A 16,371-nucleotide genomic window follows, 5' to 3' on the forward strand; every position below is an offset into this window, starting at 1 on the left:
AAGACATACAGATGGCCAAAAAACACATGAAAAGATGTTCAACATCTATTCATTATTAGAGAAATGCAAATCAAAACCACTCTGAGGTACCACCTTACACCAGCCAAAATAGCCATCATCAAAAAGTCTACAAACAATAAGTGCTGGAGAGGGTGTGGAGAAAAGGGAACCCTATTACACTGTCAGTGGGAAAGTAAATTGGTGCAACCACTGTGGAAAACAGGATGGAGATTCCTCAGAATTTAATCCAGCAAGCCCACTCCTGGGCATCTATCCAGAGAAAACCATGACTCGCAAAGACCGTGTACTCCGATGTTCATTGCAGCACTATATACAATAGCCAAGACATGGAAACGACCTAAATGTCCATCGACAGAGGAGTGGATCAAGAAGATGTGGTCCAAATATGCAATGGAATGTTAGTCATTAAAAGGAAAGGAATAATGGCACTTGCAGTAACATGGACGGACCTAGAAGTTATCATGCTAAGTGAAGTCAGTCAGCGAGACATCAGCGTTATATGCTTTCACTTACATGTGGAATCTAAAAAAAGGACAGAATGAACTTCTTTGCAGAACAGATACTGACTCACAGATTTTGAAAAACTTATGGTTTCCAAATGAGACAGATTGGGGGTGGGGGGATGCACTGAGGGTTTGGTATGGCAGTGCTATAAAATTGGATTGTGATGATCATTATAAAACCGTAAATGTAATAAAATTCATTGAGTTAAAAAAATGAAAACAGAAATCAATAACATAGACAAAAATACAAAAAAAAAAAAAGTTTGGTGTAAAAGGAACGTTCAATGTGAGGGGGAATCAGAAAGCACTTGCCACCTTCGAGCTGACAAGGGGAGGAATCTGTTTGGCTTAAGCTAATGACAGGAGTCCAGGCTCTGCAGGCACACCTCTGGCCCTGCGTGCTCTCAGATGCTCTATGGCCTTTGCTTGGTGAATTACACCGCCTCAACCCTACGGCCTTCTTACTGTTGGCCTGGAGGGTTTCCTGGCATCTCTTCCTTCCCTAACCTTCATACCTGATATCACTCACATTCCAAAGCCATTTTGTTCACACCGCACCACAGGGTTTGTCACCAATGCAGCATGAGAATCATTAGAAAAAGTCTAGGCTATTCTCAAACGGTGGTCATGAGGCTTTGTTGCTTTAGTACGTTGTGTTAGTGGAGTCCAATCTCTCAGCCTGGAGTGGCACAGGCCCCATCCCCTCCCCGGGCAACTCTTCAGGATCATTTCTTACCTTTCACATCTCCTCTTCACTCTTGGGTCCTGGCATGCAAACCCATGTGCAGTTTCCCCCCCGACCCCGCTCCTCCCATGGACAAAGCTTCCCCCTGACCACACAGTGCTCCCATTGTCTGAGGCACCACTGCTTCTGCTCCTCCATGTCCCTCCAAACTCTGCTTTAGAACGTGGGGCAGGCCAGCTCTGAGAAGGCCCCCAACAATCCTACACCCTGGTAGTCATCCTCAGACTGTGGGGTGAACCTGATAACTGGCTTCTAATCAACAGAAATGGCAAAGGTGATGGGCCCTCACCTCTATGACTTGCTTACAAATATCATGCCCCAGTCTTGCTGGAAGACTCCCTCTTTCCTTCCCAACTTGCACATCTTGAGGACACAAGCTGCCATGTTGGAGAGGCCCACATGGCAAGGAATTAAGGTTCTTGGTCCAACAACCTGTGAAGAACTAGATCCCACCAACAACCATGAGAACTTGGACGCAGCTCCCTCCCTAGTCGAGCATTAAGACGACCATGGTCCTGCTTAGTTTCAGCCAGCAGGAGACCTGAAGTAGAAAACTCAGCTAAGATGTGCCTGTGTTCCTGACCCACAGAGACTGCAAGGTAATAAATGTGTGTTATTTGAAATGTCTAAGTTTTAGCAATAGGTAACTGATACAGAAGGCACCTGCTGTGGAAGCCCACCTCCTATCCCTGTCATCAGGTGTCTTCTCAGTCAAGACTGTGACCCTTTTTACCCTCCCAGAGTACTCCTCTGTGTACCTTTATCATCAGATCTGATCCCAGTCTTGTAATCATCTCTTTATAGAGCTTATCATGTAACGCACCTTTGTGTCCCCAGCTCCTAACATTTTCCTACTCATGAAGAGGGACCGACAAATGTTTGCTAACTGAATGTGAAAAAGTTGGACCCAATCTAAGGTGACGTGAGGCCATGGGAGGTTTTAAATTGACAATGTCCATTTGGAGATAAACATTGACTCACAGGTAGTTGTAAGAAATAACACAGAAGGCTCTTGCATACCCTTTACTCGGTTTCTCCCAACGGTAACATCTTGCAGAAGCATAGTGAGATAAGAGAAGAGGAAACTGGGAGTTCCCGTCGTGGCTCAGTGGTTAACGAATCTGACTAGGAACCACGAGGTTGCAGGTTCGATCCCTGGCCTCGCTCAGTGGGTTAAGGCCGTGAGCTGTGGTGTAGGTCGCAGACATGGCTCAGATCCCACACTGCCGTGGCTCTGGCGTGGGCTGGAGGCTGCAGCTCCGATTAGACCCCTAGCCTAGGAGCCTCCATATGCCGCAGGTATAGTACTAGAAAAGACCAAAAAAAGAACAGGAAATTGACCTTGATACACTCCACCCACCTTATCAGATCTCCACGATACATGTCACATGACTCACTTGTGTGCGTGCATCTGAGTTTGTATCTAATTTACGCAATTTTATCCTAAGTAATATATATCACAGCATATATCACATATTTCATCATATATCCACCACTACAAACAAATGGCCCCATTTCCACAAAATCCCATGTGTCCTTTTATGGCCACATCCACTCTCCTCCCTCTCCAACCTCTAACTTCTGAGACCACCAATCTGTCCTCTATCTCCATAATTCTGTCCTTCAAGAACGTTATACAAATGGAATTATAGAGTCCGTAAGCTTTTGGGACTGGCTTTTCACTCAGCATAATTCCCTTGTGATCCATCCAAGTTGTTTGAATTTTTATTGCTGAGTGATGTGTTTATTGCTTTGTTTCTTTTTATTGCTCAGGGATGTTCTATGGTAAAGAGACATCCGTTTGTTTATTCACTCATTGAAGGGGATTTTTGTTATTTTCATATTTTGATGATTACAAAAAAAGCTGCTATGAAAATTTGTGTATAGATTTTTTGCATGACCATGTCTTTGTTTCCACTAGTCAAATATCTAAGGATGTAATTGCTGGATAATCTGGTAAAATGTAGGTTTAATTTGATAAGAAAGTGTCCACCTGGTTTCCAGAGGGTCTGATCCCTTTCCATTCCCAACAGAAACATCTAAGTGATTCAGCTCCTCTTCATCCTCAGTACTTGGAATTGTCACTTTTTATTTTTGCCATTGTGATAGGTAGGTATGGGGTGATAGCCCACTGTGCTTTCATTTTGCATTTCCCTAATGGCTAATGATGTTGGCCGTCTCTCATGGGCTTATTTTGCCACCTGTGTTTCTTTTTCAGTGAAATAGGCTTGTCGGAGCTCCAGGAAAATTGGGGAGACCTCTCCCTGTCTCTTCGTCTGAGCCATCAGAGGCAGAGGCAGGGGAGGGGGAATATCAGATTTAGGGTGCTGAAGCCCAGTGTTCTTCACAGCAATGTGGGACCCACTCTAAGGGGCTCTTCCCTGCTATTCATGAGTGGAGATTCTCCAGGAAGACCACACTCTTTGGACCTATGGGTGATGGGTTGAAAACCTTGCAACATGGATATAATTAACATCATACAAAACAAACAGGCTTTTTCCAGGAGCAGGCCAGCCACACTTAGTTGCTGGTCTACTAAAAAACTGGTTTAATTTCCAGCAAGAATGCCAATTGGAGCTCCAATAATCCCTTGCACTATTTCTCTATTTCCTATTAGAGAAACAGTAAGAGCAGAAAGACTTGTACAAGCACTGGTTAGGTTATATGCTGTGGCTACTTTTGCTTCTTTTTCAGAAAAATATATGTTAGCAAAATTAGGATTTAGGAGCTGCAATCTAAGAAGGAAATAACTGATTTCCTCACAGCCAAAGTCTGTCTGCCAGATAGGATGGGCTGTGCAGACCGCTTTGTATGGGGCTGACAGTGGGGCTGAGAGGCCCAGAGGGTCTTCTGGAACCTGACTTGGAGGCTCCCAAGCACTTCAAAGTGGATATGCCTGACCTGAAAACTCTCTTTATTTCTCTTTTTGAGGGAGGGCCTTTTAAAAAGTGGCCAAAGACTGGAGAATGCATCAAAAATCTTTAAGGAGGAAGGCTAGAAAGAAAAAGCAAACAACAACAAACAAACATGTTGCAGGGGCTTAATTGTAAAAATGCGTTTCCTCTGCATTTGCCCAACAAGCATTTCCAGAGCCCCTCAGGTTGCAGGCTCCACGGAGTCCTGGGGAAAAGAGAACAAGGCCAAACCGGGGTTCCATGGGAGGGCACAGAGAAAGCACAGTCATACTCTTGAACTTTGGGGATCTCAGAGCAGCCTCTAGGGCTGTGCCCGAGATGCCCAGGTAGCTACGGGATAATAGGAAATGCGATCTGAACATCTGGGAGCAAGGAAGAGGTGGGGGCCGCCTTGGGGCTTTAGCAGGTCCAGGGAGGCCACTCTCAGTGGAGATAGATGGGCTGGGGCCAACCTGTGGGTGGCACCGACCCAGGATGGCTTGGCCAAGCTGGGTTGTGTGCAGAGCCTGTACATGGCGTTGACAGGCTCAGAGGTGACAGACACCTGCACACAGGGAGGCCTCCCCAGTTTCTCCTGTTCAGCAAGTGTGTTTCCTTCGGCAGCAAGCTGCATGAGGGTCTGAGAGAAGGCCCTGTGCAGGGGGCCAGGAGGCTGTCAGTGGTCTTGCTGAGAGCCAGAGAGAAGTGATGGTTCAATGGTCCTGGAAGAGGAGCCAGGAGCCAGAGTTGCGCAGATTCCACTTTGGCGGACAGCAGGCGGGGTGACTGAAGTGGATGGGCTAGGGTGATGCCGGGCGCTGGAGGTTCAAGGAGGACGAGCTTCGCAGCCCACGTGGGCTCAGTGCCTGGCACAGGAGCCTTCAGGAGGTGCAGCCATGGCCCCACCCTGAGCAATGGGAGTCCCAGTGCAAGTGATGCTCGCCAGAGAGGGTGAAGGGAGAAGAGCAAGGAGGATGGTCCCCCGGCCGCACCATGCCAGGGCTGTGGCAGGGAGAGGGTCCCCGCTGCGGAGGAAGCAGTGGTTATAGGGGCGGGGTTCAGAAGGTGCTGAGCAAGCCAGGGCTGTGACTGGGAGGGGAGATCCGGGCTACCCACAAATGGAATTGAGGTCTTACAGATGCATGGGTTGGGGCGGGGGGCTGAGGGAAGAGGAAACATGATGGTTTTATTTTTAAAATGTTTTTTAGATTTTTTATTTTTTCTGTTATAGTTGATTTACATTGTTCTGTCAACTTCTGTACACCAAAGTGACCCAATATACATTCTTTTTCTCACATTATCCTCCATCCTGTTCCATCACAAGTGACTAGATTTCAGAGAAACAGGAAAGGAGCTGGCAGAGGGGAAATTCATAGCTCAGTGTAAATAGGGGCCCATCAGGAGCAAGGGCACCTTCTCCAGAGACAGATGGGACTTAAGAACTATCACTCAGAGTCCCTTGCTGAGATGGAGGCAAGTCAGGCGATCATGCCCAGTTGGATAGGCCACCTGGTGCACAAAGGTGCCTCATCATGGCAAAACCCATCATTCTTGTGAAGAGTGATCTGGGCTCACATGGTTTTATGATAGGGAGGACCTCTCCCTAATTTGCATGTGGTCAAGTATGAACCAGGAGCCTGGGATGTCTGCTGAGTAGGAAGGAAAAGGTGGGCGGGGATTTGAAGGGAGAAGTAAGACCAACAGAAAAGAGAGTGAGAGAGGAAAAGCTTACAACAAGCAATGAACTTTTTCTCCCTCTTTCTCTTTGCCCAAGTGTTCTCAGGGACTGCCTGAGACTGTTAGCATCCTAGAATATCATCCCAGAGTCTATATTCAAGAACAGCTTCCCCAAGGACAGTAAGTAACAAGAAACTTGGGTCTGGACCTCTGTAGTCATAAACATGCTGTTTTCATAAAATCTGACAGGCCTGCCTAATTTTTTATGAAGTATTTATTATTCCCCTCAGCACTTTCAAATACTCAGCAAAACTATTTCCTTTTAGACCTGTGTCAGATTTTCTAAAAGTACTGATGAAACACAGATCCTGGCAACTTTTATTTAATCCAAATCCAGAAGGATTTACCACCAGTCTATTGCCACCAGCATATGCAGGACTGTAGGGCCATTTAGCAACCTGTTCACCAGATTGACTCAAGGCCAGCCACCTTCCCCTTACAAAATGATACAGTGCTGCCCTCAGTCTCTGCTGAAACAGGAGCCTACAGGAACAAATTCTGAGCTTATGTGGGTGAGAGCAATAGCCAACACACACACTGCAGACTTCTGCTGAAATCCATTGTCTGCCAGGGAATTATGGCCTCATAGACTCATGTGCATCAGCTCAAACCCAAGCTTCTTAGGACAGTAATAATGGGTCACTCTGGGAGCCAATTCAAATGAGGTGATGCTTTTGTCTATAGCACATCCTGGCATGGAGGTCAATCAATATTGGTGAACATTATTACTTATTTTTCTTTAGCATTCTCCAATTTTATCATTATTTCAAAAAGGAAAATAAAAAATTTAAAACCCAACTCACTACTGGGGCATGACATTGCGGTCTGCTAACCTGAAATCCAGCCTTAGTCTTGGTTCCTAGGCAGATGCTGAGTCTCTGTGCATCTATGAGAGTATCTAACAGCACCTGGTCACCACCACTAGGGAGGCTATCAGCAGGATGAACCCAGACAGTAAATATTAAAGCCCACTACTCCATTAGGCTACACCTGTACATGGAATAGGGGCACGCATCCCATCTGCAGCCTAGAATCAGAATTAAACCAGGATGGTTAGCTTACCTTCTCTAGTTCTGATAAAAGCGTCAGGTAGTGAGACACAAGAACATACAGTTACCAGGAAAACTGGGAGAATGGGAGCACCCCATGCACTTGACCATCCTGGACCTGCGTGGGCCAGTCTAGGCACACTCAGGATATCCTCCAATCAGAGTTCCTTCCCCTGTGACTCTGCAAATGGGGACTCTCTTATCCTAGTGTGCTCAGAAACTTGTGATGAGCTCACCATATGACAGGCTGCTAGGAGCCCAGATTGCTCTCCCCTGTTATCACTGGTGTCCTGGACCGTTTACCCTCCATCACTAATGGATGACCACAGGAGAAGGACTCGAAGTTCCTGGGCCACCTCAATGCCTAGGTCTCTTCCCCTGGCTTGGGAAACAAGCAACACAAAGCATATTTTCACCTTGTAGAAATAAATGTCACAAAGTGGGGAATTTTAACACAGCAATGCATGCTTCATGCCCCGATTCTACCATATCTGGCCATGGAGGGTACCCTGGGAGCTCATACCCTGGCCTGGCCCTCTGGAGCAGGCATACACTATTTCCACATCTTTGTTCTCATCTCCACACTCAGGCCAAACCTCACCTCCATTTCTGCTCCCTATACTCTCTTCTCCCCTGGCCTCTGACTGGTCGGGGCTAATCCACAAAGAGCAATGTCATACATCATCAATCTTTACTCCCCCCAAAAATGATGTATTTTGAACAACATGCCTTCAGAAGTGTGCCTGTAATTGGATTCTACCTTCTGAGATAAATACATTTAGGTCCTATTCCATCTCTCCACTAGATGCTATGCGAATGCCCTCCTCGTTCTTTGTATCCACGGTCTACAGGGACCTTGCCTTCAGTCCACAGGTCTTCTCTACCTGCTTCTCCTTTGATGCCTCCCCCGTGATGCCTGCAGCATCGTTACAGTGCTTATTCATTCCTTCTGCAGCCATATTGTGTGGTCGTCTTTGGGACTGTGGGGCTTGTGCAAGGACCCTGGGATGAGGAGTCAGACATGGATTGTGAACCCCATCCCCACCACGTGGTGGTCATGTGGCTTGGTAATGGGCTAAAGCTCTCATCCATTGAGGCGATTTTGTCTTCATGCTACCATGGCTCAAGAAGGGACTTTGGCAGCTTGCAGAACCCGGGCACGCCAGAGCTGAATTCACACCCAGGCCTCCTGGCCAGGGCCAGTGCCAAGTTTTCTGGACACACTGGGTGACTCCTGTCTTGGGTCTTCCTATATGAAGTGGAGTGGCTGACATTGCTTCTGAAAATTGTCAGGAAGAGCACGTGTACATCTGTGCCCACTGGATCAGGGTTGCAAGATATATGTTCTGTCTGCTCCAGTCTCCTTGGTACCTGGAATCTGGCCTGATGTCTATTTTTTTTTTTTCTTTTTAGGGCCGTACCTGTGGCATATGGAAGTTCCCAGGCTAGGGGTTGATTTGGAGCTACAGCTGGTGGCCTATGCCACAGCCATGGCAATGCAGGATGCAATGCCACATCTGCGACCTACACGCAGCTCACAGCAATGCCAGACCCTTTACCCACTGAGTGAGGCCAGAGATAGAGCCCACATCCTCATGGATACTAGTCGGGTTCATTTCCGCTGCACCACAGCGGGAACTCCTGGCCTGACATCTAAAACAGATGCCAACAGATATTTTTTTGAGTGATAATATAAGTAGGGCCCTAGCACAGTACTTGGCAAAAGATGGACATTCCAGAAACTATAGTCATAGGAAGAGAATTTTATATACATGCTCAACCAAGTTGTTCACCATATATCTGTGGACAAAAATGTTGCCTGCCATTTCAGTAAACACGGAATTATGCCTTCCATCAAGCCATGAGCCACTGCAGCCACCCACCTCAGTGCACTCTGAGGGGAATTCAGGATGGAGAAAAACAGGATATGGGTCTTAGATAGTTAAGATGCATATCAAAGGAATGATTTCAATGATCCCATATTCTTGCATCTTCCCATGTGGAAATGCACTAAAATTCTTAATTTGAGACGTCTATTTTTTGTGACTAACAGTAATTTTTTCATATCCCAATATTTTTTTTAAGCAAAAACTCTTACATACCCTGACATCCCCTTTACCTCTTTGGAACAGTCCCTCAGAGCGATGAGAGGCTGCCTTCCCGAACTATGGTTCTCAGTAAGCTCCTCAAGTTAAACATAGTTCCCAACTTTGAGGTCGTGCACTTTTTTTTCAGTCAACATGTTGTTACCTCACCCCTGTGGTCTGTGGTCAGGAGCCCCCTAGCACCCAACAGGGAGCCTAGCTCGCTTGTCACTCACACTTGTCTGTGATGCTGAGGAGGGTGGTGGTCGCGTAGAGGGTGAAAGAGTCCTGTCAACCTTCATCAAAAACAAAAGGCTTGGTTCCCTCGCTCTGCCCCTTGTGCGGATGAGGAAACTGGAGCCCTGAGTGGTTCAGTTGCCTCCGGGTAAGAGAACTAAATGAATCACAGAAAAATGTTTCCATTTTTTCACACACAGTTAGCAGTAAATAAATGTTTTGATCTTATTTATTTGGAAGAGTTTTCTACCTTACCCACTGGTCCATGGGGCCGCCAAGAAGGCGAAGTTACAAGTGCCCCACCCCCATGGTAGACAGGAAGCCACGCCCCACAGACCCTCTCTGATGGTCTCTCTCCACTACAGGGTGCAATGTCCCCAGAGTAGACTGAAAGAGGCTGTACCTCCACGGAAACAGAAAACAAAGATCTGGGGGTCCTTCCTCCTTTCTAAGCATGTACCAGGCTGCAATTGCTTTTCTTTTTCTAAAAAATTTAAAAAGAGAAGAAACATCCTCCCTGAATTCCTAGGGGAAATCCAGACACAGTTATTCCCATCATGTTTTGAGGAAGTCTTGAATCCTTCACTGACAGTGGATTCTCAGAAGGCGACTGAACTTCTGCAAAAGCCATTAGAACCACGTCATCTGAATGAGGTTTCCAGGATGAAATACTGCAGCCCCAAGGGGCGCAAAAACAAACCCAGCCATTGGAGCCCTGGAACAGAGCCTCACTGAGCACAGACACACAAATGCACAACACGGACATACAAATGCAGAGGCTCCTCTGAGCTCCCCAGGAGGGTCTAGGGATCCCAGAGTGCCACATATTTTCACTCTAGCAAGCCAAGGTGAAGCTCAAAGTGATGTTTCATTTCCTAAATTGGCCACCTTCTTTCTAGCAACAGAGGAGGTCCACGCTGGGTTCTGTTCCCAGGGCTGCTTCTGCACCACAGCAAGCCTCATTCCTTAATAGTGGCATGGGAATGAACTCACATTTGCAGATGATTCTGGATGATTTACTTTATTTACAGTTGTGGGAAATGAAGCTTGGAGAGATACGTAACTTGCCCGAGTCCACCTCGGTGCCCATGCTCCCACCCATAGCTGTGTGGGGGCCACTTTAACATGACTCCCTGTCACGAGCCCCTTCTAACCCATCACTCATCTACACAACACCTTTAGAAACTCTCATCTGATCTCTCACTCCCTTCCCCAGCTCCCTTAGGATGATTGTTGACGAGATAATTCTCATGAGGCTCTCAGCTTCCAGGACCAGGTCCCTGCAAAGGAGGGTCCACATATCATAAGTCTAAATATCTTAAAGCCCTGGTCCCAGCTCAGGCCTCCAACCCTGGAATTTGTGCACAAGCATGTGGACATGCCAGTCTGTACCTCCCATCTCTGGGTACACACATATGCTCGGCGCCCCCTCAGGGCCAGGGGTGGACATTGGAGAGGTGACCAGTCTTTGGGAAGAGACCTAGTGGAAGTGGGCTTGGGATGTTTGAGAATTCTAGGGTTTAGGGTACTCCACCCATGTCTCAAAGGAGGAGTGCAGGCCCCAGGTGGGCACATCTCCTTGGCCCAATGGAGGCCTCTGTGCAGAAAGGGACTCTGTGCAGGACCAGCCCTGGCCATGGCCTCCTCATGCTGGGCTGAGGGCCACACTGTCCAGGCCCATGTCTCCTGCCCAGTCCTATCTTCTGTGGCAGACTGCCAGCCTTCCTAATCCCCACACAGTCCTAAAAATGATGTCTGCTTTGCATCCCCATGACCCACCAGACAAGGATCCCTTTCACCTTTTCACCTGCTGATCCCCCAACCTGTAAAACCCTGGCATGGCTCTTACCACACTGTCTCACAATTATTTTACAGTCTGCCTTCCAGGCCAGACAGACCTTCTGTCTAAGCATGAAGCCCAATACGGAGTTGGTGTTTAATCAATACATCGCCTCAGCGGATGTCTTTTCTCTGCCCACATCCTAGAGGAATGGAAAGATATCACCTTCTGTTCTGAGTCACGATGCCTGGGAAAGAGAAGTATTAGAACATGTGCTTGGATGGTCTTCTCCTAAGGAGGACTCAAGCCAAGGAAGCCCTGGCTCAAAGCCATGTTTTTTTCTAATTCATGAGAGAGGTGTGAATTTCACTTAGCATCACTCAACAAATAAATATTGGGCACTTACTACAATGTCAGACTCTGTCTGGATACTGGAGGTACAATAGTGCAAACTCTTGGACAACCACTTGAGTTGTCTAGAGTTTACATTTAGTTGGAGCAGTGGTAACATGCCAATCCCTGTCCCCATACCTGTGTGAACACAATATTATATACTGACAGATGCTGCCCAGGGAATCAGATTACAGTTGGATAATGCAGGCCTGAGTGGCTGCTTTGTCCTAAGAGACAAGGAAGGGGAGGTGATATCTACTCCGAGACCCAGATGCCTAGCAGGAGACAGTCACGTGCAAAGGAGCAGAGTTCAGAGGCAGAAGGAGGAGCCAGTGATGCTGATGAGGTCTCAGCATCTTCAAACAAATCCACCTGTGAGGTCAAACCTGATGAGAACAAGGGGAGCAGGGAAGAGAGGAGCTTAAGGAAGAGGGCAGGGCCAGCTTCTGCTGGTGTGAAAGTGGTAAGGAGGTGTTTTGTTTTGTTTTGTTTTGTTTTTTGTTTGTTTGTTTATTTTGTTTTGTTTTTGTCTTTTTAGGGCCCCACCTGCATCATATGGAGGTTCCCAGTCTAGGGGCCAAATCAGAGCTGTAGTCTGCCACCTACACCACAGCTCAGGGCAACACAGACCCTTCACCCACTGAGCAAGGCCAGGGATTGAACCTGTGTCCTCTTGCATGCTAGTCAGATTTGTTTCAGCTGAGCCGTGACAGGAAGGCTGAGGTTTTTTTTAAAATCTATTACTCAATCTTATTATTAATTGATATTACTTCTCTCCTAGGTCTTCCTAAAGAAGGACATTCTGTCCTTTTACTGTTATTATTAACCTAAACAACTTTACCGGAAAGAAGGTAGTAAACGGTAAACCATTTATGTCACTACGAATTTCTGAACTATGCAATCACTAAACATCAGCACCAAGAATGGCCTTGAAATAAGATGAGGTCAACTCCTTCATTTCACAGATAAGGAAACTGAGAACAAACAGATAAATTGCCCAGACATGGACACTCAGCCAAGTGAAGGCCCTGTTACAACTAAATGGATAAGGAGATTGTACTTTATTTTGCGTTTGACCAGAGCTTACATAGGCATTGAGAGGGGGAGCCATAGCCAGTGAGTCATGTTTCCAAACCATCACCCTGGCTACTACATAGCGAATGAACTGTCAGACACCAAAAGGCCACTGTAAGGTGACTCAGAAGTTTAGGGATTTACCCAGGATGGTTAAAATGAAGCTACTGAGAGACAGAGTTGCGTTAGTTTTTAAGAGTCTCATCAACAGGATTCAGCAATGGATCTTAAGGAAGGAGTGGAAAAAGGTATCAGAGGTAACATGAGTATTTTGTGTGTGTGTGTGTGTGTGTGTGTGTGTGTATACATGTGTGTATATATAACATTCATTTTATTTTATTTATTTTTATTTTTTTAAATTTTATTGACATATAGTTGATTTATAATGTTGTGTTAATTTCTGCTGTACAGTGGAGTGATTCTGTTATACATATACACACATCCATTCTCTTTCAGATGCTTTTCCCATATAGATTATCACATAATATTGAATAGAGTTCCTTGTGCTATACAACAGGTCCCTGTTGACCATCCATTTTATATACAAAAGTGTGCCTATGCCAATCCCAAATTCCCAGTCCACCCCTCTCCCCAGCATGATGGTTGATTCAAACACCAAGCTAAACCGTTGAGATGAGCCAATGCAGGCAGAGTCCAGTTCCTTGAAGGCTGGTTTGAGAAAAAGACAGAATAACCAGACCAGAAGTGGAAGCAAATCTGCACTTTCTGCAATCTAATTTGTAAATTTGTCATTTGCAGTAAAAAATTTTTCTATTGACATGATAAAAGCTAGTGAGGCCCAAGGCCAACACATAAATGACAGTTTGATTCACAATGCACTGACTACTGGATGAGTGAGCCCACTGCCAGGGGCCCTGTGCTTCTGGGGAAGAGAGTCTGGAGTTCTATGTTAGGGTGCTGAGATCATGGTGTTAAAGGAAACCAGATCTGGACGGATGTGAAAATAGTGAAAGTAGATTTTCTACAGGAATTACTGCAATAAGAGAAAAGAGATCTCAGTTTAGAACTGGACTTGATTCCAAGTACATCATAAGCAAATGGGGATTTACAGCCAAGTAGCAGGGTGTGTAGACCATGGATGGAAAATTCCTAAGTGGAAGCATCACAGGTAAGGGAGGGATTCCAGCTAAACTGACCTGACAAGAATGCTGAAAGCAGGCCACAGTGGTCAGATATCACCTGGAGGATGGAGAAAGATGAGGGAATTTGATCAGAGACTGAGGGTGATCAGATAGTGAAGGAGGGAGCTTCTGGCTAAACTGACTTAGCAGCAGTTTTGGTAAAACTGGGCAATGTGAAGGCAGAAACAGAAGTCCAAAGCCAGGGTCTACTTGGGAAGAGTGTTCAGAGGAGCCTGGCAAAAGTTTAGTCAAGGAGACTCTTTGTCAATAGCTCACTCCTGAACATACCCCCCTTCCCTCTGAGGCCTGGGTGCAGTAGGAGGGTGAGGCTGGTACTCTAGAAGGCTGGTGGGGAGAGGCTGTGGCAAGGATGTGGCCAGATAAAGTGATTGTCTTGGAGTTCCCTTTGTGGCTCAGGGGAAATGAATCGGACCACCATCCATGAGGGTGCAAGTTCAGTCTCTGGCCTTGCTCAGTGGGTTGAGGATCTGGCATTGCCTTGAGCTGTGGTGTAGGTCACAGACATGGCTTGGATCCCACATTCCTGTGGCTGTGGTGTAGGCTGGCAGATAAAGCTCCAATTCAACCCCTAGCCTGGGAGCCTCCATATGCCACAGGTGAGGCCCTAAAATTAAAAAAAAAATTAAAAAAAAGAAAAAAGAAAGTGACTGACTTGGCCAGGAAAATGTCACTGATGTGCCTGGGTTTCAGGGAAAGAAAATATACAGGTAATTTTTTCTCTTCACCAACTGTAAAATGGTGTTTCCCTTTGCAGACATGAAATACTAAAAGGCAAAAATCAAACAGAGATTTTCTTAATAGTGTCAGTGTAAAGAAATCTAATCTTTTTGAGAAAAAAAGTAATATTTTTTGACATTCACAAAGATATTATTGCACTGCACTCTCGTAAATTCATTGTCACCTAGGAAATAGTACAAGGAAAAGGAAGGTAGCAGACATTCACTATTTTGCTTTGTTTTTCTTTTTTTAAGTTGAAGTGAAATTGACATACAACATTATATTGGTTTTAGGTGTACAACCTAATGAGTTGATATTTATGTGCACTGTGAAATGATCACCACAAGTCTAGTTACTATTCGTCAACATACAAAGTTTTAGGATTTACTCTCTTGGCAACTTTCAAGCATGCTCTGCAATGTTACTGATTATAGTCAACATGCTGTAAATTATCTTATCCTGATTAATTATTTTACAACTTGGAATTTGGACCCCTTGACCCTCTTTCGCCTTTTCTCCCATTCCCTAAACTGCCTTCTCTCTGGCAACTAGCTATTCGTTTCTTTATTCCACAAATTTTTATTAAACCAGGCTCTGTTTGATGCTCCTAGAAATGGCAGAGAACAACAACAAAAATTTCCTGATTTATTGAGATTTTATTCCCATGCAGGGAGAAGCAAACAAGTAAATAAATAAGTAACCAGTGTACTATGTTAAGATTTTGGAGAAAGTAAAGGAAGACTTCCAATCCAGAGGAAGGAATAGCCACATTTATCCTTCCTCTTCAACCTAAAAATCCTAGATACAACACAATAGCAAACATTGGAAGATTCCAAAAGGTGGAAAAAAGTGGACCACCTAGAGACCACAGGGCTTGTGGAATGCCATGACAAGAAGTTCCCTAGATTTTCTTACTGCAGACTTTATATCCCACACCAAGAACTCTAGATGTCTCCAATCTGGGACTCACAATAGACACAGACAATAAATCGCAAAGAAAATCTGTTTTCTGAAACGTGAACCTACCATTTAGCCCAGCAATTATACTCTTGGGTATTTGCCCCAGAGAAAAGAAAACTTAAGTTCACACAAAACCTTACACAAATGGTCAGCACAGCTTTATTGTCAATAGTGAAAAACTAGGAAAAACATAGATATCTGTCAATGGTTAAACTGTACCTGTACTACTGCAACAATTTGGATTCCTGTTCAAGGAATTATGATGAACTAAAAACCCAATTCCAAAAGATCACCTACTATATGATTCCATTTATATAGCATTCTTCAAATGACAAAATTAAATGGAGAACATAGCAATGGTTTTCAGGGGTCATAGATGGGGTGGAATGAAGTGGGGAGATGAATGTGGCTATATAAAAGTGACACAATGGATCCATGGGGCAATGGAAAAATTCTGTACCTTGACTGTGTTAATGACAATATTCCAATTGTGACATTGTATTCAGTTTTGCAAATTGTTACCATTGGGGGAAACTGGGTAAATGGTGTAAGAGATTTTTCTGTATTCTTTCTTACAACTTACTGTGGTTTACAATTGTCTTAAAATAAAAGCTAAAACAATGTAAAGGGGGATAGTGAACACTAGGATAAAGTGAGACAAAAGGTCTCTTGGAGCAAGTGACACTTGAGCACAATGATGAAGGAGGTAAAGGATCCAGCCAGGAAGCCATCTAGGGAAGAGCATGCCAAAAAAAGGAAATGAAAGAGTAAATTCCTGTTTATCAAAAAACAAAGAGGGTATAACATCAGCAAACTGGTGGGCTAGGAAATGTCAAGCTCTCATTCTCCCCCAAAACATTAAAAGTACAGCTAGAGACTGTCTGAAACAACTTGATACAAGCTCTGGAAAAATAGATGTTTACAGCAATTAATAAAACACCCAATCAAGAAAAATTCACCCTGGCACTCCTGTTGTGATTAAGCAGTTTAAGAACCCAACTAGTATCAATGAGG

The sequence above is a fragment of the Phacochoerus africanus genome, chromosome 15, assembly GCF_016906955.1.
Source record: "Phacochoerus africanus isolate WHEZ1 chromosome 15, ROS_Pafr_v1, whole genome shotgun sequence".
NCBI classification, from domain to species: domain Eukaryota; kingdom Metazoa; phylum Chordata; class Mammalia; order Artiodactyla; family Suidae; genus Phacochoerus; species Phacochoerus africanus.